Below are 19,882 nucleotides of genomic sequence, written 5' to 3'. Positions count from 1 at the left end.
AATGTTCAGAAGTAAGGGTGTGACCGTAGGCCAAGCCCATCAATTAAAAGACAGTTGTATTTTACATGCCAAAAGAAGGAAGTTTGCAACCAGGCTGACACCCAGAAAGAAGCTATTGCAAAAGGTGATATTTCTCACAGTTGAGGAAAATAAGCATGAGAACCACAACTATCTCTAATGAGGAACTGTTTATCTTTGTGTCTGAAAGGATGCAGATATCTCTCAGGGAAAATATATGACATCAATGGTTTGCACTTGGGGGTGGGGTCAGGAAATTATATGTATATCTCCCTCCCACCCCCCAAGAATGCTATCTAACATATAAAAGCCCAGCTAAGTCACAGAGTGTGTCACAGTCACCAAAGGAAGACATTCATGGTCCTTGAGCATTGGAATCCTGGTAAGCAATATGCAAATTGGAGACTGAGCTCCTCCAGGAGAAAAGGTTAATTGGAAGGAGAAAAAGATCTTTCTACCAGCTAGAACCGATGAAACAGAATTTCAGGTAGAAATTGATGATTCCACATGTAACCCTGCTCCAAACAACCCCCCTGCACAGATTGGCAAGGTGCAGTATGGAGTCAGACAAAGCTGGCTGCCTGTGAATGGAAAGGGATGCCCCTGGTGGATCAAGGTGGGTGCAGTGGTGCCATTGCACTGCACCCCCTTTCATTCCTGTTCCACCCAAAATGTAAAACCAACTGCCTGGCAGTGGCAGCAGGCTTTCTAGTCAGGCAGCAGCACTAAGAGACTTCCTGGTTCATTAAGACACACCCCATTCCTTCCAAACTCTTCCTTCCACAAATGTTAACAACCCTCTGTCCTTTGGAATGGTCTTGATTTTCCATTAAGCAAGACTGTCCTCCACAGGCTTACAAATCCAATCCAGATAATCTCTACTAGGCGCTGGACTATGAACAGATTCTGCAATAACCTGGCAAATGCAGGATGGAGGAATTAAAGTAACAGAAGGATTGCAGTATGCTGGCCTCCACTGGTTGATTTGTGAAAACCCCTGATTTTCCTCCACCACAGTGGACAAGGAAGAGGCATTTCCTGCCAGGGTAGAACAGAATCCGTTCTTTGTACAGGATGATTGTGTTCATATTATACCCCCGAGTGGTGACAGTGGTGTAATATGACAGTTCCTCTGGAGCACAACGCAGAATGAAGATGCAGTCCACTGTTAGGAAAGGATGTTGCCTACTCCAACTTTTTAATCCAAATGGACCTGTCACCCTCAGGAGAAGCCACTACCAGCAGCTATACTGGAACCAGACATAGCACTGCTCACCCTCACCTGTGGAGTGACCCTTGTGAAACAATCACATCCAGAGGGCCACATAGTCCACAATGTATTTATCCTTGTCCCTGATAGAAAGTCCAGGAGATTATTATTTACTGTCTCTCACAAGACAAGAACTAGGGGCCATAAAAAAAAAACTAGTAGGTGGCAAGTTTAAAAATAACAAAAGGAAGTTCTTTCATCACACAGCATGTAATTCAAGTGTGGAACTCATTGCCACTAGGTGCTGTGGAAGCTGACAGTACAGACAGATTCAGAAAGTAGAGGTGCATTGATACATCAGTCCCATATCGGATTGGCACCAATATAAGGAAAATTGACTGTATCGGCAATCAGCTTTTTTTGGCTGATGTGGCCGATTAATACCCCCAGTAAGTGCCCTGTGCATGTGCACAGCAGCAGCACAGCATGCAGGTGGCCAGGAGTGCAGCTGGGCAGCATGGAGAGCAGCTGGATCCAGCTGGTAAGTCTGTTTGGGGGGGGAAGGCAGATCAAGGCCCCAGCAGTGAGAGAGGGGCAGGGGTAGGGGCAGGGGCAGGGGCTGCACAGCTGGGTCGGATGGGGGATGGAGCCGCAAGTGGCTCATCTGGGGGGTATGTGGGGGAGGGGCAGCTCCTGCCCCTGCACGCAACCTGGGAAGGCATGGGGGAATGTGGCCCCAGATCTGTATGCAGAGCAAGGGCAGGTTGCCACTGCAGGCTTCCCAGCAGAAGCTTGGCCAGGCTGCACTGGGAAGGAGGGTTGGGTGGGCTACAGTGAATTTTGGGGTACCTGCAGCCCCTCCCATAGCCCCCCTCCAAGCACCGCTGCTGCCTGCCCCAAGCACAGCTCAGCCCAGTCCAGCCACCCACCGGGAAAAGCCCAGCACTACCCCAGCCCCAGCCCGCAGCAGCAGCAGCCCACCCTCACCCTGCACGCAGATCCAGGGGCACATGCCCCTGTGCCCTCCTGGGGTGCATGCAGTGGCTCGCTGCGGGAGCCTCGACCTGCCCCACCGCATCCCTTCCCTCCCCCTTGCCTCTTCCCCCACAACAGACTTACCCACCAGACACCACTCTCCACGCTGCCCAGCTGCATAATTGGCAATTGGATCAGTATGGGCACATATGGCTCATTAAAAATCAGCCATCAGTATCAGCCCAAAAACTCTCTCTTGGTGCACCCCTATCAGAAAGGGATTGGACAAATTTTTGGAGGGAAGATAGCTATTGAGCACAGGTGTGAGGGGCATGGCCTCTGAATCAGAATTTCCTGGACTTGAAATGCTGGAGGTGGCAAGTGACGGGAACAGTGGAAAAAACCCTGGTCACGTTCCTTCACTCTCCCTTTGAGTATCCGCTCTCTGCCACTGTGTGACACAGGAGACTGGGCAAGATGGACCTATGGGCTGACCCAGTAAATGGCAGTTCTTATGTTTTTATGTTATGTCCTTATGTCTCTGGTTAAGATATCTATTAATTTAACTTCTTTAAATATTTTGGCCAGAGGCAACTGTTATCAAACACACATTAATGGGCTAATGAAATGGGAAAATCAAATGGATAAATTATGGTTCTCACAACTTGGGGGGAGGGGGGGGAACTGTTATACCCAGGATGACTGTGGGAGCTTTTATTTTATCCAGAGACAAAACAAGACAAGCCAAAGTAAGTTCACCTGATAGCCTTTATGTGGATATTAGCAATCAGGCAAAATTACCACTAGCAGCTATGTAGAGCAGAGAATACACAGATATTCTCCTTACCAGATGGGGACATCTCAGGCCCCTCAGAATCTGTCCCCATAGTTGGGGGAGGTTCTAGACTCCCACCACACTTCTGCCTGCATGCAGAAGAGTTTTATTGGGTTCAAATTCACATTTCTGTATTCCTGCCCATTTCTCATTGATGAGACTCTCTTGACCAATGGCATAGGGAAAAGGGAAGCTCTGAGTCATAACCAATGACCATTGTTCTGACCCGGGAATATCATTTGACGTTATCATCAGACTAGGCATCTCAACCCACTCACTTGAGGCTGTCCCTCACAACCTGCCTTTTCTCCCATGTTAATCACTGTGATTCAGACTGATCTGTTTCTGAGATCAGTTTATCTGTGAGGAGGAATGTGGTAACACACTCAGTACCAAGTAGTTCAGGGTCATAGGACTCCCCAGCAGTGTCAGCTGCCAGGCTGCTGATCCCAGTGGTGTGATCAGTTGCAGCCATTTTTGTGGCCCTCACAAAGGCGGTGCCCAGGGCTGCTGCCCCAGGTGCCTGAGAGGAACATGGCTGAAGTTCCCATCACCGACATGAGATGGAGGGAGCTACGCCTGGCCTCACTGCTGGGAAGTGAGATTTGTTCCCCTTCAAGATGGAGACGGCTTTCTGGTGGATTTCAACAGGCTCTGAGGTTGACATCACCATTGTGGGGCATCACCGCAGCAGCAACTACAGCTGCTGTTACATGCGAGCATACCCCAAACCCCCATCTATGCAATCCCCAGCCAGATGGTGGCACTTGGCAGACACGTCTCCATCAGCTGCGAGGGTTTGCAGCCAACCATGGAGTTCTGTCTGCCCAAGGCCAGACACCCACAATTGCTGCAGCAGGAGATGCCTGAGGGGAACGTGGCTAAATTTGCCATCACTGACATGAGATAGAGGGAGCTACAACTGCAATTATCATTCCACGATAGAGCAGAGACATATCTGGTCACATCTCAGTGACCTTTTGGAACTGGTGGTGAGAGGTGAGGGCCTGTATTGGAGGGGAAATGGGGACACCTATGTAAGTGCCCCTGACCACAGACCCCAGCCCAGCAGCCTCCTTCCCCATGGGTTCTGTTTCTGCCCAACCCCTCATAGATGCTCAATCTCTTCCTGCAGCCTTGAATGGGCACACATCAGACCTGTCCAAGGAGCACCGGCACAAGGACCAGAGCCAGGGGAAGTTTCCTTAAAAACCAGGAATAGAGACAAACTCCTTCTGCCTGTGGAGCTGTGCCCAGGGGCCCCCAATGGCCTAGGCTGTTTGAGGGGGGAGTGTGGGCTGATTAATCCTGGGGAGTGTGACCCAGATACCACAAAGTTGAGCTTAACATAATGCGGTGGAAGCCCCCTCTCCACTGCAACCCATACAGGTGGGAGCTCCATGGCAGGGAAAGGGGGTTCCCACCTTGGCATCTGCTCTCACTGTCTTTCTTCTGGGTCAGTATGAGAGATAGCCAGGGGGTGGGTTCACACTGGAGCTGGGAGCCAGGGTGTCTGGTTCTATTGCAGCTCTGTGTGGGGTCCCTTTCTGTCCCACAACTGGGGGAGCAGCTGGCTTAGGGGGTGGGGAGTAGGGCAGTGGCTTTTCTGCTAAGGGGGCAATAGCTCCAATCTAACCCCAGGTCTAGCGCATGGGAGGGCTAGATAGTGGTGGCCAACCTGCAGCATGGGGGCCACAAAGGGCATGGGCAGCCTGTGTGTGGGGAATATGGAAAACTGAGGAAGGGACAGGGAGCAGAGCAGCAGAAGGGACAGGGAGCAGAAAGAAGAATAGCAAGTCAGGCAGGGAGCAGAGCAGCCGAGTGGTCAAGGGAAGGGGATGGGAGTAGCACTCAAGGGAATGGTACGGGGTCTAGTTTGTGGCACACCTGCCAAAAACTGTGCCCCCCACTTGCCTCTACCAGCCTTTCATTGATGTACCCTCATGTCACATTGCAGGTTAGGGTGTGACTCTGTCTCAGGAGCCAGTCCAGCCTTTGAGTTCCCTGATTTTGGAGGGGGGTGGGGGTAGTTGGTGGCTCTAATGAGGCCCCAACTCCTCCCCTCCATCCTCTGTCCCCATAGAAAATCACAGGCCCCTTTGGAAACCACCCCCCAGGAACCACGGACTCTCAGCCTGGGCTCAGTGACAGGCTCACGTCCACGAGATGGCAGTGCAGGCCCACTGGGGAGTCACCCACTCAGCACCAGGTAGAGACATTTCTCTTGGGAAACAAAACCCCTTACAGTCCCCTCAGTGCCCCTGGATCTTCCTCGCCCATGGTGGGCACCACCTGGTCAACAAGAGCAGCCTCTGCCAGTCTGTGACTGAATGTGCTAGCCTGGGGGCCTCCCATGTGGGGTGGGATCAGCTTTCCCAAATGGAGGGTTTGCTTTATGAACTAAGGAGATATGAGTTCAAAACTCACTCAGATCTGGACAGCTCATGAAGGCTGCCTCCAACACCATGGAAGTGTTTTAGACATAAGGAGCTTCCCTTAGACACAAATAGAAACCACTGGCTTGGACACCATGGGCATGTCTACACATGCATTTATGCAGGCTTGAAATTACTGCGCAGTAAGTTACTGTGCAATAAGCAGGAATAGGCCAGAATCTATATGTGCAGGTGTTAAAGCACATTAATACCGTGTGTGGACTGATTTGCAATTAAAGTTATTCTCAAATCAGTCCACACACAGGGTTACTGCGCAGTAAGGTAAGTATCAAATTTATGCCTGATTAGTTACTGTGCAGTAATGCATCATGCAGGTATCAAGTTCACACTCAAGTCAGCATAAATCACCATAATTACTGTGCGGTACAGGCATGCACGTGTAGATGCATGTCTGAACTGCATAGTAATTTCAATTACTGAGCAGTAAACGCACGCATGTAGATGCACCCTGTGAGGAACAACAACAACAGCTATAATAATAATAATGGTAATAATAATAATAATCCAGAATATCAGGACAGGAGCCTAAGAACATGTGACTTGTTTAATATTTGCAATACAGAGCATACCACAGTACTATATGTATCCCCCATCCACTTGTTATGGGATAAAACAAGTCAAAAACCTCTGTGAACTTGAAAGCTTCTGTGTAAAGTTGAGAGGTAATTAGCTGTGTTAGTCTGAAGGCAGTCAGAAGGCCGGGCAGTTATGCATCTTTATAGACTGACCAAATAAGAGATTTAGAGAGAGCCCAGGTGAACCCAGGTTAATTTCATCAGATGGTGTGAGAAGACAGCACAGAGCTGAATATAAAGTGGAAGTGATTAGAACACAATTGCTGGGGAAGCAAAAGGGAGAGGAAGGAGGGAAGGAAGATGGGGGAGTGCTGTGAGAGGCAAACCAGCAAAAAACTCATAGGAACAAAGGGGTCACAAAAAGCTAATCCAGGTAATAGGATAAGAATCCATAATCCCTGTTTAAACCATAATGTAGTGGGTTGGTCCCCTGGAGGCCCTGGCTACAATATTCATTTGCTTGCATCTGGTCATGAAGAGGATGTCTAAGTGAACCTGAGCAAGTTTCTGGCAGGGATATCTTGCAGTCCTTTTCATTCAGCTGAGCCCAGTGCCATCCATGAGCAGAGAAAGGTAGTTAGCCAGGTTAGTCTGAAGGCAGGCAGAAGGCAGGGTAGCGACGTACCTTCATGGACTATAGACATGCACCTTTATAGAAAGGGTAAACACTGGGCCTTGTCTCCCTGTTTCCTGGTAGGGACAGAGAAGCTGGCAGCCACCTTAGGACACAGCATCTCCTGAAAAAGACAGCTGTAGGCCAGGACTCAAAGAGGGACCAGGCCTATCTGCACCAGGGCTTGGACTACAGCTAGGGCCCAACCATACTGCTCAGCTGGGAGATAAAAACTGCAATAGCAGATAAGAGCCAGGTTTCGATCCTGGCCAAAAACTGCCAGGCTTCAAAACTTGTAATTTTGCTGCAGGGATTAATACCTCCATGGCACTATCCCACTCAAACCCAGGAAAACAAAAAGGGGAAAAAAGAGGAATCCCAAATGCTAAGACAGACTCTCTCTCTCTTTACCTGAGGTTTCTCCTTCAACATAGCTTCAGCTTGCTTTTCCAGTAAAGGGGCGGGGAGCCCTTCCCCACACGAGGAGCCCTTCTCCCCAGGTTGCAGTTCAGGTCTTCAGTCCTGTAGCCCTCTCTAGCTGCAGCTAAAGACTCCTATATACCTTGGCATGACATCACACCAAGTTTTCCCAAACTAGGGTTTGTCAGGCTTCCAGCCTCTTTCCCACCCAATCAATTTAAAAGAACACTGCCCAGTCTAGCCAATTAGCCTGGAGATCTGATTTACATGCTGTAGGTGACTGAAACCAGACACAGAGCAGATACACAGTAACATGAAATTAGAACACACTTTGCGGTACAAAATTGCTTGTACATTTTCTGTGTTACACCTACATGCTGCTATTTAGTTCATCTGATTAGAGTGTGGTGCCACTAACACCAAGGTTGCAGGTTTGAACTACAGTTGGGCTCTTGATGTCCCTTCCAGCATTACCTCTCTGAAATATTGATTGGTTCTGAAACAAGCAACAACAGGACTGCAGCTTGATCTTCTGTCAGCACTTCTGACCCTGCAAAATGTTCTTTATGGTTCAGGAGACACCAGCAGGCCTTGGATAAGGGAGAAAGAAATTTCTATAAACAATTGCAAAGAACTGATACAAACTGAATCCTTCAGGTTTTCCTGTTCCTCAGGGTTCATCTCCCAGTTTCCCCACACATAGCACTAGGGGACAGTCTCTAAATTCTAATCTCTCACTGTTATATCACTACAGGAGAGCATCACCTAATGCGCTGCATTATGGAGGACTGACATCCCATTCTGAGCTGGTCTGATGTGCCAGGTGGGCAGAGATTGTGGGCCAGGTCAGGACACCTCAGGCAGCTCCTGGTACCTTCTCAAATTTTCCTTGTGCTGGGCTACTTTGATAAGAGACTGAGTTTGAGTTTGATATAAGGCTGAATTTCAGTTTCTCAGAGACATGATCTGCAGGCAGCAGTGTGAGGAAGGGGTTACCTGGACATAGGAGGGTGTTCATTTTCTCTCACCCTGGTAGGTTTTGTCTGAAGATCACTAAGAAACCACTGATGGCATGGAAAAGAAACAGATCACATCCCACACCCCCAGGTGCAGCCCCAGCTCACTTCCTCCTTCTGACTCTGGAGCTCAGTGGAGCTGGGGACCAGGGCATTGGTAGGAGCACTGAGAGCCCTCTCCCTGCCTCTATCATGGCATCTGCTTTCACTGTCATCCTCCTGGGTGAATATGGGCACCCGCAAATCAGGAGGAGGGGTCCCTACCACTAGCCAATGGCAGGGGAAAGGGGTCAAAGATCAGGACACATATCACTGTAGAAGTGTGGGAACCCCTAGTTCCTGTGGTTGGAGTCTCTTGACCCTCCTACCCCTCAGTTCCAGCAGGATCCATGTGGAATTCAGGGAGACATGATATCTCTGCACCAAGTGCTGGTCACTAATGAACTTTCTCCTTGCAGGATGCTGGCTGGCCAGGCACAGCGGGGTGCAGGGTGGTGAGTATTGTCTGAGGCAGGGAAGAGAGGGTGGTTAGCACAGGAAGGGATGGATGGTGATGGGGAGAAGAGGATCTGTACCCTGAACCTTCTCCCCAAGCCCAGCTCCTCTGACTTCCCTGGTGAGGGCCAAGCAGTGTTTGTGCTTCCATGGCACTGGGCAACCCCAAGCCTTGCCCAGGCCATCCAGTGCCAGGTATCATGTGAATTCAGCAGGAAGAAACAGCCCTAGGCACTGCCAGTGCAGGTGTTAGCCCAGAGCCCGCAGATGGGCACTAACGTGACAGGAACAGAGATGAGGGCTGTCACTGGGATCAAGTCTGGCAAAACCCAGATCCTCACAGCTCAGACTCCTCCATGGGGCTGCAAGGCTAGTCATCCTCTCCAACAACTGAGACCACGGCTATTCATGGGTAAGAGCAGCAGCAGGAGCTTCATCCCAAGACTAAGAGGGAGGCAGGGCACAGGTCATAGAGGGCGTGGGGCAGAGCCCAAGCGAGGGAAAAGTAAGAGACCGAAGGCTAGGACCAGGGGGTTGAGGTTATATCTTCACTGTGTAATTCCCATCTCTTCCTTTCAAAGCAGAACAAATATACCTGAAACCCCTGATCTCTGCCATCCCCAGCTGGGTGGTGGTGCTGGGCGAAAAGGTCACCATTCACTGTGAGGGTTTGTTCCCAGGCCTGAGATTCTTTGTTTACAAAAGTGGACACAAATACCTGCAGGAGCTGCCCAAGGGGAACGTGGCTGAATTTCCCTTCACCAGTGTGAGACAGGAAGATGGAGGGAGTTACACCTGCGACTATCACCTCATAACAAACAAAAACTGCTGGTCAGAGCTTAGTGACACTGTGAAGCTGGTGGTGAGAGGTGAGGGCCCAACTTATTATCCAACCTCCAGCCTTGGTCTTGCACTGTGGAGGCCTCAATGTCCAGGTCAAGCCCCTGGACCGAGGGACAGCCCCTCCCCATCTCCCAAGGAGGTTCTGGAGACTGTGGCTCAGCTCAGACAGCAAGGACAAGGCCGCGTCACTGTGCTGGTCTGTCTCACCACCTGTCTCCCACACACAGATTCCAGCTATCCCAGACCCACAATATTTCTCAGCCCCAGTTGGCCTATTGCCCCAGGACAAAATGTCACCATCCGCTGTGAGTGTCAGTGTCAGCACTGGGCCCTAATGTTCTTCCTGCACAAGGATGGAGAGCCAGGATGGAGCAGCCTATGGGAGATGTGGCTGAGTTCTTCATCCCCAGCATGAGCTGGGAGCACAGAGGGAGTTACAGCTGCAGCTATTGCTACCAAGGAGAATTATATGTCTTGTCATATCCCAGCACCCTTGTGGAAACTGTGGTGACAGGTGAGGGGCCTGGCCAGGGATCCTCACCCACAGCCAGGCCCTCCAGTAGGTCTCTGCACCAGTGAACTGGCTGTTCAGAGCCAGGCCCAGTCCTGAGCCCTGGGACCCAGCTGGGGGTCCAGAGGTTGCTGACCAGGCCCCTTCTCTAGGCCCAATTGCTGCTTGGTCAGCTGGAAGCAGCCCCAGCAATAGTTAAGGATCAAGCTTGAGCTTGGGCTTCTGGAGTCAAGGCCTTCTGGCCTGTGTCCTCAGCCGATGATCACCCTTGCAAATCGTAGCAAGAGTAACAAGACGTTCTCTGCCAGGGGCAGGGACATTGCCTTTTGGTTTGACATCTGCACATGCTCTCAGCTGCCAGCAGAAAGGGCTGTTTTGGACATACCTAGGAGCTTTCTACACTCCCTTCCACTTTCCCAATTCCCCCCATACTTGTAGTGCTTTGGTCACTAAGGCTGAGAATGTTCCCTGAGTTTGGGAAGTTGATTGGACCAGGTGTCCTAAAGCCCTTGTGCAATGGCCTCACTGTGTCACTCCGTTGGTCTATCAGGCTGAGTGTGAGGCCTGGGCCAGTTCAGCCCAATGCTGCATTTTGGATTGTGAGACACACATCCCCATGCCAAACTTCTCAGATCCTAAAAAAAAGAAAGGGATAAGAAATTGCAGTTTATTCTGATGTCCCTGAAAGCCACCAGAAATGATGGAACCAAATATTCTGCTTTTGAATTAATGAAAGGCAGCATTATGAAGTTATTGAACTACAGAATGTTCCTGTTCATCAAGAATTTAAACAGATAATATTTCTGCAAAAACTAACAACACACTTACAGGAAATACCACTGTAATAGATTGTGTAAACTAAATGTAATACACTACAATGTAAATGTGCAACAGCAGGGAGAGCAGCCCTGCTAACTGAATGTGAACTGTAAAACTGTGCTAACTGCATGTAACTATAACTCCCACAACAGACCCTGGGAGATGAGAATCAAAACATAAAAGAAGCAGGAAGTAGCAGCAGAGCACAGACATAGCAGCAGAAGGGATACGCGTGTCTGGAGGCTCCAGAGGAGTGACAAAGCCAGGACTGTAGCAGTAGGACACAGATGTATGAATAACAGGGCTAGAGACAGACATTCAAAAAGCCTGCACCTGAATTTATTCAGTCTTTGCAAGTTAGTCTAACCTGGCTAGGCTAAACCTGTTTGTAAATGTAAAGACGTGCCCTCTGGACTGAAAAAATGTAGGTACATGCAAGCAGTGGCTCTGGCTAGAATCCAAGGAGCAGTAGAGCAGCCCTCCCTTCCCTTCTACAGTGCTGGGCTGACAGGGGCATGGCCAGGCCCTGGCAGGACACTCTGATTAGGAAGGGGTTCCCCACCCCACCTTCTGACGAGCCCAGCAGGGAATTGATAACACATTGTTATCACCCCTAACTCAGTGTTTATCACCCCATTAAGAAAACACCAGAGGAACATTACCAGCTACCTGTTGATTCTGCCTTTGTCCTGTCTGCCACAGCCCAAACTGTAGTCAACATGTGGTCTGCTAGCTAATGCTGAGAGGTGTCTGTGTAAAGCAGAGGAGAGTATCTCTAGCCCAACTGAGCACTCTCAAGACTAGAGGCTGAGAGTGTGGGAGGGAACAAGGTTTTTTTGAGCGCCTGTACTTCAGTACTAGTGCATTTTAGTGGGTTTAGGATTAAGTAGCTCAGTTACAGACCTTCAGTGTCTTCACCTGCTCACCATCTCTGTTTATTGTCTGAACTCCCCTGGAGTAAGCTCCCTCCTAGCAGAAGTCAATCAATATAAGCAGTTTACCCAGTGCAAACTACCCACATATTGTCTTCTTGCAGACCACCCAGTTTTACTCTAGCCATATACAGTATCTGCTGGACTCACAGCCCCTGTCCGACTCCCAGGAGAAAGGCACTCCAGTCAGCGTCCTCAGACACCACTGACCTGACCCACTGGCTTTCGCCATCTCGGCCCTCAGTTTCTCAGGTGCTCAGCTCTCAGCTTCCAGACCTCAGATTCTCAGTTTCTGGATCTTAAGCCTCTGAGGCTTCCAGCTCTCTGGCTATCTTGGCTCTCAGCTCTCCACTCCCAGCTATCTGCCTACCTGGGCTTTCAGGCTCACAGCCCTCAGCTGTCTGCCTATCCTGGACTCCTCTCTCTAGGAATCTAACACTCTCCCTAAGTGTTCGTGTTCGTGTTCGTGTTCGTGTTCGTGTTCGTGTTCGTGTTCGTGTCTCCCTCCCTCCCTCAGGTGCCTTCTTAACTTCCTGTGGGCCAGCTTATTATTTGTATCAGCTGGTCCAGTCCTTCTAGGCAGCCTTTAATCAGGGTTCATTGCCTGCAGCTGGGCTGTTGGTTTTACCAGTCTGCAGACTTCTCCCACCCTCTCCAGCTGGCAGACTGCCCCAAGGCTTCTTGAGCTGGCAGTTTGCTACATGTGCATTAGTAGTTACCTGTTCTTGACTGAATAACCTACAGTGTTACTGCTTGTTATCTGTTATTCAGCTTCTAAGTGTATGTTCTTTAATGTTAATGTTTATCTACCTGTATCCTGTTTACTTCTTCCTATCCCATTGGCTTGTGACCTCAATCCCCAGCATTTTCTGTATAAAACTGGGAACCTTCCTTTTGGCTTCTTGAGCCAGTTACTGGAGTTGCAGGGTTTATTCTAGCATGGCAAGAAGCCAGACACCAAAGGGAAAAGCAAAGAAAGGTGGCAAAACTCTTCACTCACACAAAGGATTTTGAATTTGGCCTAGGAGAGAAAGTAATAGTCAGACATACATTGCTGTACAGCAGAGGTTCTCCAACTGTGGCTCACAGACCACCACTTGTCCACGAACTCCATTCAGGTGGTCCACAGAAAGGTGACATAAGGCTAAAGCTGACAAACATTACACCTGACTTCCCAGAACTTTGCTCAAAAAAACAGGCACATCCATCACATTAGAAAGGTAAGACTACTGATATTAAAATATAAGCTGTGTGTTTTGGTTTGTAGAACAAAAAAAAGTTTATTAAGTGATCCACCGAGACCCTCAGCAATTTTCAAGTGGTCGGCAAAAAAAAAAGTTTGAGAACCACTGCTCTACAGCACACTCTCTTTGTCCTGGCTAAAAGAGACTTTAGCTGATTACAGGAATGGCCAGCCCCATTGTGTACCAGGTGTGTATTCCTCATAAAAAAAACCCTCAGTGTAAATGGTTCCATCACACACCACTACAAAGGAATAGAAAGTAATCTTCTAATATGGAAGTGACTGCAGGTCCTGACAGCAATAGCCATAAATGTGGTACTGGATTTGCTGAAACCAGCCAAAGAAATCCTGACTGATTGCTACAAACTGAAGGTAAGAACTTACCTCCCCTAGCCCCAGGAGCAGATCCAGGGGGGGTGCAATTGTACCCCTGTTTCATTCCTGTTGTTTAAAACTAACTGCTTGGCTGTCACAGCAGCATTTCTCATCAGTGTGGCAGTGCTGAGGGAGTCAACTGATTTCATGGCTCATTGTCATCTCCCTGATCCCCTCTAAACTCTTCATTCCACAGGTGTTAATGACCCTCTTTTCTTTTTAATAGTCTTGATGGCCCACCAATCAAATTGCCCTTTGATCTGCAGTTCTGCTGTCACTGCTCCTGGTAATGAAACTCCTATTTCACAACCCTGCAGATTTGTTTTTAACTCATTTCAATGAAGTGGTTGTTACTTTTGCATCAGTCTTAAACTGAATAAAGCCCCAGGCCTCTAGCCTATTAGTAAAGCTTCTGGCTTATTTTTAACTGGAGAAAAAGTGTGTTGTTTTATATCTGATGATGCACCTTCCCATGTGCACCCCACTAACCACACCATAATGGGAGATGCCATCTGCCCCTGGGGTAGCAGCGGTGGCAGTAGTGCAGAGTTGTGCAGGGGGTCCCTCAACATAGCTGGCATGGAGCTCCCAGAGGCGGCAGCACTGAGCCTCCCCACCCCACTCTGCCCTTTCATGCGGGGTCCCACCCATGGGGGCCCTGGGGGAATGGCAGCAGGGCAGGGAGCCCCAAGCCCTGCATTGGGAAGCCCGCATCCACCCCTGCCCCATGCACAAATCTGGGGGAGCACTGTCCCACCCAATCAGGGACGGGTGGTCACCCTAAGTCCACTGTTAGGAAAGGCTGTTGCCTACTCCAATATTTTAGTCCAAATGGACCTGCCTGGGTGTATCCCAGCTCTGGGAGAGGTCCATTTTAATCCCATGGCAGAGGAAGCAGCTGTCTTAGGGGATGGGGAGTGGGGCAGTGGCCTTTCTGTTTGAGGGGTGATAGCTCCAGTCTAGTCCCAAACTCAGGCCATGGGAGGACTATACGGTGGTGGCTATCATGCAGCATGAGGGCACACGTGGCACAGGCAGCCTGTGTGTGGGACATACGGAAGACTGAGGAGTGGACAGGGAGAAGAAAGAAGAACAGCAGATCAGGCAGGGAGCAGAGCAGCAGAGTGGTCAAGGAAAGGGGATGGGATTGGCACTCAGGGAAGGGATGGTGAGAGGCTAGTTTGTAGCACACCTGCCAAAAAAGTTGGCCCCCACTGGCCTCTACCAGCCCTTCACTGATGTAAACTCACACTCCATTGCAGATTAAGGGGTGGATCTGTCTCAGGGGCCAGTTCTGCCTTTGAACTCCCTGCTGCGGGGGCTAGTTGGTGACTCTAATGAGGCCCCAACCCCTGTGTTAAACAGGCCCTAACTGCTCCACTCCATCCTCTGTCCCCATAGCAAATCACAGGCCTCTTTGGAAAGCACCCTCCCAGGAACCACGGACGCTCAGCCTGGGCTCAGTGACAGGCTCACATCCACGAGATGGCAGTGCAGGCCCACCGGGGAGTTGCTCACTCAGCACCAGGCAGAGACATTTCCCTTGGGGAACAAAACCCCTTACAGTCCCCTCAGTACCCCCGGATCTTCCTCGTCTGTGTTGGCCCCATCTGGGCAACAAGAGCAACCTCTGCCAGTCCCCAAGCATTGGAAATGTGCTGGCCTGGGGGCCTCCCATGAGGGGCGGGATCAACTTTCCCAAATGGAGGGTTTGCTTTGTGAATCAGGTTGTTGTGGGTTCAAAACTCTGAGACCTGGCAGCTCATGATAGCTACCTCCAACACCATGAAAGTGTTTTAGACATAAGGAGCTTCTCTTAGACACAAATAGAAACCACTGTTTTGGACACTGTGAGGAACAACAAGGACTACCCGGCACAACCCACTACAACAACAACCACCAACTACCATCAACCAGCAGGAACCATCAGCAGCCACCTGTTTCCTTCAGAATACCAAGAGAAGAGCTTAACAACAAGCCTTTTTAATATTTATAAGACAGAGCTAAAACTATGGCTGAGGTGGCACCCACCACAGCACTACATAGCCCCTATCCCCTTGTTATAGGATAAAATAAGACAAAAACTGTTGCCAGTTTGAGAGTGGCTGCGAAAGAGGCAAGTGGTAGTTAACTCTGTGACCAGTGCTTCCAACACCATGGAAGTGTTTTAAATATCAGGTGCCTCCTATAGCAGAAACAGAACCCCCTGGCTTGGATATTGAGAGGAAGAGGAAGAGGAGGAGGAGGAGGATCGTTGTGGATAATAATAACAATAACCACAACAGCACTAATAATAGCAGTTACAACTACAATACTGATGAGGATGATAAGAATAATGAACAGGCCCTTCTCTCCAGATACTGAAAGTGGGGCTTAAAAATGCAAGACTTTTTTAAAATTCATAAGATGAAGCTAAATATATGCACTTTGTTTTTATAAAACTTGAGACTTACTGGAGAAAATTGTGATGCCATGGTACAAACGGAGTCACAAGTCTGGGTTAAGTATCTCTCTTAAAAATGCTGAGAGCCACTTAAAATTTTGAAGCAGGGTTGAGTCTCCTGTGACAGTCCAGGAAATATATGAGAAGCAAGGGTTTGTTTGTTTGGGGCAGGGTTTGGATAATGTCTTTGATGGGACTAGCTCTATAGTTGGGAGAGCTGTTAGACGAGGTTTTGACCACAGACTGTCTCAAAACTCTGAAATTCAAGGAAGCCGGAGTTAAAAAGGGATTTAAATAGGTTTACAAAACCCATGAGACTATGAAGAATCACATAGCTGGGTAAAAAGGTCAGAGACTGACTTCAAACGGCAACTTTGGGTTCAAAACCCAGAGGTTGATTTTAAAATACAGAGACTGATTTAATCATGATGTCACCATTTTAAAATTCATTAGTTTTTTTCTTTAATTACAGGTTTTTTCTGCTATTCTGGGCACCTGAAATACTTTTTTTTTAATGAAATGAGATTCTTTTATAAAGCTGAAGCCTCCAGGAACTGGTGGTTTTCAAAAGAGCAGCTAAAATGACAAGAATTGTGATAAAGTGCCTGGAGTGGAAAAAGCCACAGGTGCATGTCCCTGGGGGAAGCTGGGTACAGCCTAACAGAGAGGTAAGTGCCTCGTACAGCCAAACAGTCAGCAGTGGAGGCAGAAGATGTAGGGGGAAGGAGCACTAAGGTCTGAGATCAGCTACTACCTATTTAGTGTCCCAGCAGGAGGATTTGGACTGTGTGAGGACTCTGTTCCACAGTGGAAGCACTGGTCTGAAAAATCCCTGCACAAACATGTGCACATTTACATACACACCCACCCCCAAGCACATAAACACAATTTCATACATGCACATACAGTTACACACAAATAAACATAGGTCTGCCCAAGTGCAAAAATGCCATTTTATGCGTACATACTCACTACTGTGTAAGAACACTCACTGTTGCACACACAAGCACATGATCTGTCTCCTGTACACAGAGATGCACATCTGGTGCCACAAATGCATATGTGCCTCCACGAACCAGTGTGCACAGGGAAACAAGATATCAATGTGTGCACAAGCACTGCTGTCTGCCACCCATATGCACACATAGGCACTCACAGACATACACACAGACACATAACATGCACAGGTATACACAAACACACAACACACAGAGCTTCCCATCCCCATTACACTTGCGCAGAACCCATCAATCACCCACACCTACACCCACAGCCCACTGATATCTGCCTTCTTGCAGTGGCTCCAAGGAGGGCAGGGTTCCCCACTAGAGGGCATCGGCAGTCCGTGGTTTTCAGGGATCTCCCTGTCCCATGCAGCTCCAGCCCAGATAGTGGCTGACGCAGCCGGGCTGTGCTTGGCTGTGAAGGTCACTTTGAGGGGGATGATGCTGAGATGGCGATGCCGAAGTGTGGGAACTACCTACCTGGGCATGGGGCATGTCCCTTCCAGGGGGTGCTGACCCCAGGGCAGGAGCACTAACTGGTACAGAGGGTGGGTGGGCATGGGGCAGAGCCTTTCCCCTCTGTGACATACCAGCTCTGATCTAGCCTCAGACCAGGGGCCTTTCCCCAAAGACAGGGTCACTTGATGTCCCACTGCCCCCACCCCATCATAACACAGGCAGACAGACAAACAGGGGCGGGTGTGAATGGACAGATGAACCAGGCCCAGGCCCCCTGTCCATCTGGCAGGGCAGGGCAGGACAGCAGGCAGCGGCCCTGCTGTGCCCTTGAGCTACCCACGTTCCTCTGCCTCTTGCACTCCCCCTCCCCCTGCCCTCCCCAGCCTCTGGCAGCGCCTCCAGGACTTGGCAAAAGCCTCGTTAATTCAGCAAAATGGAAATGAGCTGCCGCTCCTGGGCCCAAGACATGGTTTAAAGGGGACGCGGCTGGGAAGGGCACTAGGCACTGGGACTGGCACCAACACGAGCATGGCCAAGGGCAACCGCGCTGGCACTGTGAGTGTGTGTGTGTATACATGCATGTGCATGTACACAGAGCAGGGTGTGTAGGGGTGTGGTGCATGGTGGATGTGCAGACTTGTGCAAGGTGGGGGTGTCTGTGTTTGTGTAGCATAACTTTCTGTGTGCAACTGTGTATGTGTGAGGAATACATAGGCTTGTGTGAATGTTTGTGTTAACCTCTGTGTGTATGTGTATGGACTTGTATGCATCTGTCTGCATAATGCTTTGTGCAGATCTGTGTGTATGTGTGTGCACGTGCATGCATGGGGGTGTGTGGGTGTGTGTAGCTATTTAGATGTGTGTGTGTGCGTGTGTGCGTGCGTGTGTGTGTGCACATGCGCCCGCGCAGTGACGTCAGCTTCCGCAGACCCGGCTACTTTTCATTCCAGTCAGCGTCTCCGCTCTGCAGAGCCCAGCTGGGGCCGCCGTGCACAATGGCCCAGACTCCCCTCCCCCAGCCTGAGCGGGGCACAGAGCCCTGCCAGACCCAGGAGGGAACCCAGGCATCCTGTCTCCCAGCACTTTTCCCCTCACCCTTGCACTAACTCATCATACCCCAAACTTCCCTCTCAGAAATAGGAGAAAACCCAGGTGTCTGGGCTCCCAGCCCCCCTGCACTTCCAGACCAGACCCAGTGTCCCCTCCCAGAGCTGAGACAGAACCCAAGCATCTGGGCTAACAGCCCCCCCTGCACTAACTCACTGTTCCCCCATTTGTCTTCCTGCTCATATTGTGCAATCTGCTTCCCTCCATGCACACACCCCAGCTGCAAATCACAGGAGCCCCATGCAGAGTAGCGAGGGTGGGGGAGCGGGGTCTGGTTGGTCAGAGCAGGGGGTGCTGACAGCCAGGATGCCAGATCTGGGAGGGGGCAGGGGTGGCAGCCCCCTCCTCCTCTGGAGCTCTGGTATAGGAAAGAACCTGGGTCAGGACTTGAGAGCTGTTTACACCACACGCTGTAACTGGAGAGCCCAGAGCTGGCCCAGAATAGCTGGGGCCTGGCTGAGCTGGGGCCTGCTGTGTGCCCCCGGCTGGCCTGTAGGGCACACACTGTTCTGCAGGAGATGTGGCTCCTTCTCACATTCTCCATGCCTCCAGCCCTCCAAGCTCCCAGCCACCCCAGACCCCTATAGACCTCCCTCCATTCATCTCTGCTTCAGCTGCAGGCAGAACCCTGCCCTCACTCCCCAAATCCTATAAGCCCTCCCCCTCAAGCCTGCCAGTGTCCCCTGGCATGGGGCCAACTCAGAGCCAGTACCCCTGGAGGGGAAAGACCCCTGTCCCATCCCTACTCAAGAAGCCAGCCAGTGCCCCCTGCCCCAGGGCCTGATCAGGGGCCAGTGCCCCCTAAAAGTAGTGACAGGAGCTACCAACTCCCTCCCACCCCCAACAAAATCCATGGTGCATGGTGCCCAGGGCTCACTGGTTTTCCACTTCCCAGTTTCCACGTCCTCTCATGGCCCCCGGCCACCAGCGCAAATCCAATACCACAGCAGCAAGTCTGCCTGCTGCACTGGCTCCATAGTTAGGCATGTCTCTGACCTCCCTGGGGTGGAGGAGCTGTGGGCAGGGAAATGCCAGTGTGACCAGAGAGTGGGGGGTGTTGAAAGCTGGGTGTAGCACCACCATCCCCACAGTGACTGTCTCAGGCACCACAGCTGCCCAAATAGTCTCGGCCTGTGGTACTGAAGCTGGACAATGAGCTAGAAGCAGGGGAGCTTTGGGCTTGGAGGTGCTGGGCACCTGCTAAGGGGCAGCTGGGGAGAGACTGAGTTAAGAAATGTGTGTGTGTGTGTATATGTGTGTGTGTGTATATGTGTGTGTGTGTGTGAGAGAGAGAGAGAGAGAGAGAGAGACAAAGTGTAAGTTAAGGTAGGTATCTGGTGGGGGGGGTGCATGTCTGTGTGAGAGTATGAGTTAAGTTGGGGGGGATGCCGCGTGTGTGTGTGGCAATGAGTTAAGGTGTGGTGTGTGCTTGTGTGTGGGATAGTGTGTGTCAGTCCCTGCTGTCCCCTGCTGGAAGGAATGAGTCCTGCTGTGTGCATGTGTGTAGGAAAGTACGTGTGCACACAGCAGGAG

The 19,882-nt window shown here is 50.3% G+C and overlaps 1 protein-coding gene across 2 annotated transcripts in view; it reads right to left on the bottom strand.

The window, feature by feature from the left end:
* The window catches only part of LOC102570761 (suppressor of cytokine signaling 3), a 42,728-nt gene extending 35,516 nt beyond the window's left edge, over positions 1-7,212 (bottom strand). For both annotated transcript variants that reach the window (XM_059728110.1, XM_019482481.2), the window contains exon 1: positions 7,094-7,212. The gene's annotated coding sequence lies outside the window, so the exon portion shown is untranslated. The remainder of the gene's footprint in view (positions 1-7,093) is intronic.
* Between the last annotated feature and the right edge of the window lie 12,670 nt (positions 7,213-19,882).

Source organism: Alligator mississippiensis, chromosome 5 (assembly GCF_030867095.1).
Source record: "Alligator mississippiensis isolate rAllMis1 chromosome 5, rAllMis1, whole genome shotgun sequence".
Taxonomy (NCBI): Eukaryota; Metazoa; Chordata; order Crocodylia; family Alligatoridae; genus Alligator; species Alligator mississippiensis.
This window is presented reverse-complemented; position numbering and strand designations above follow the sequence as displayed.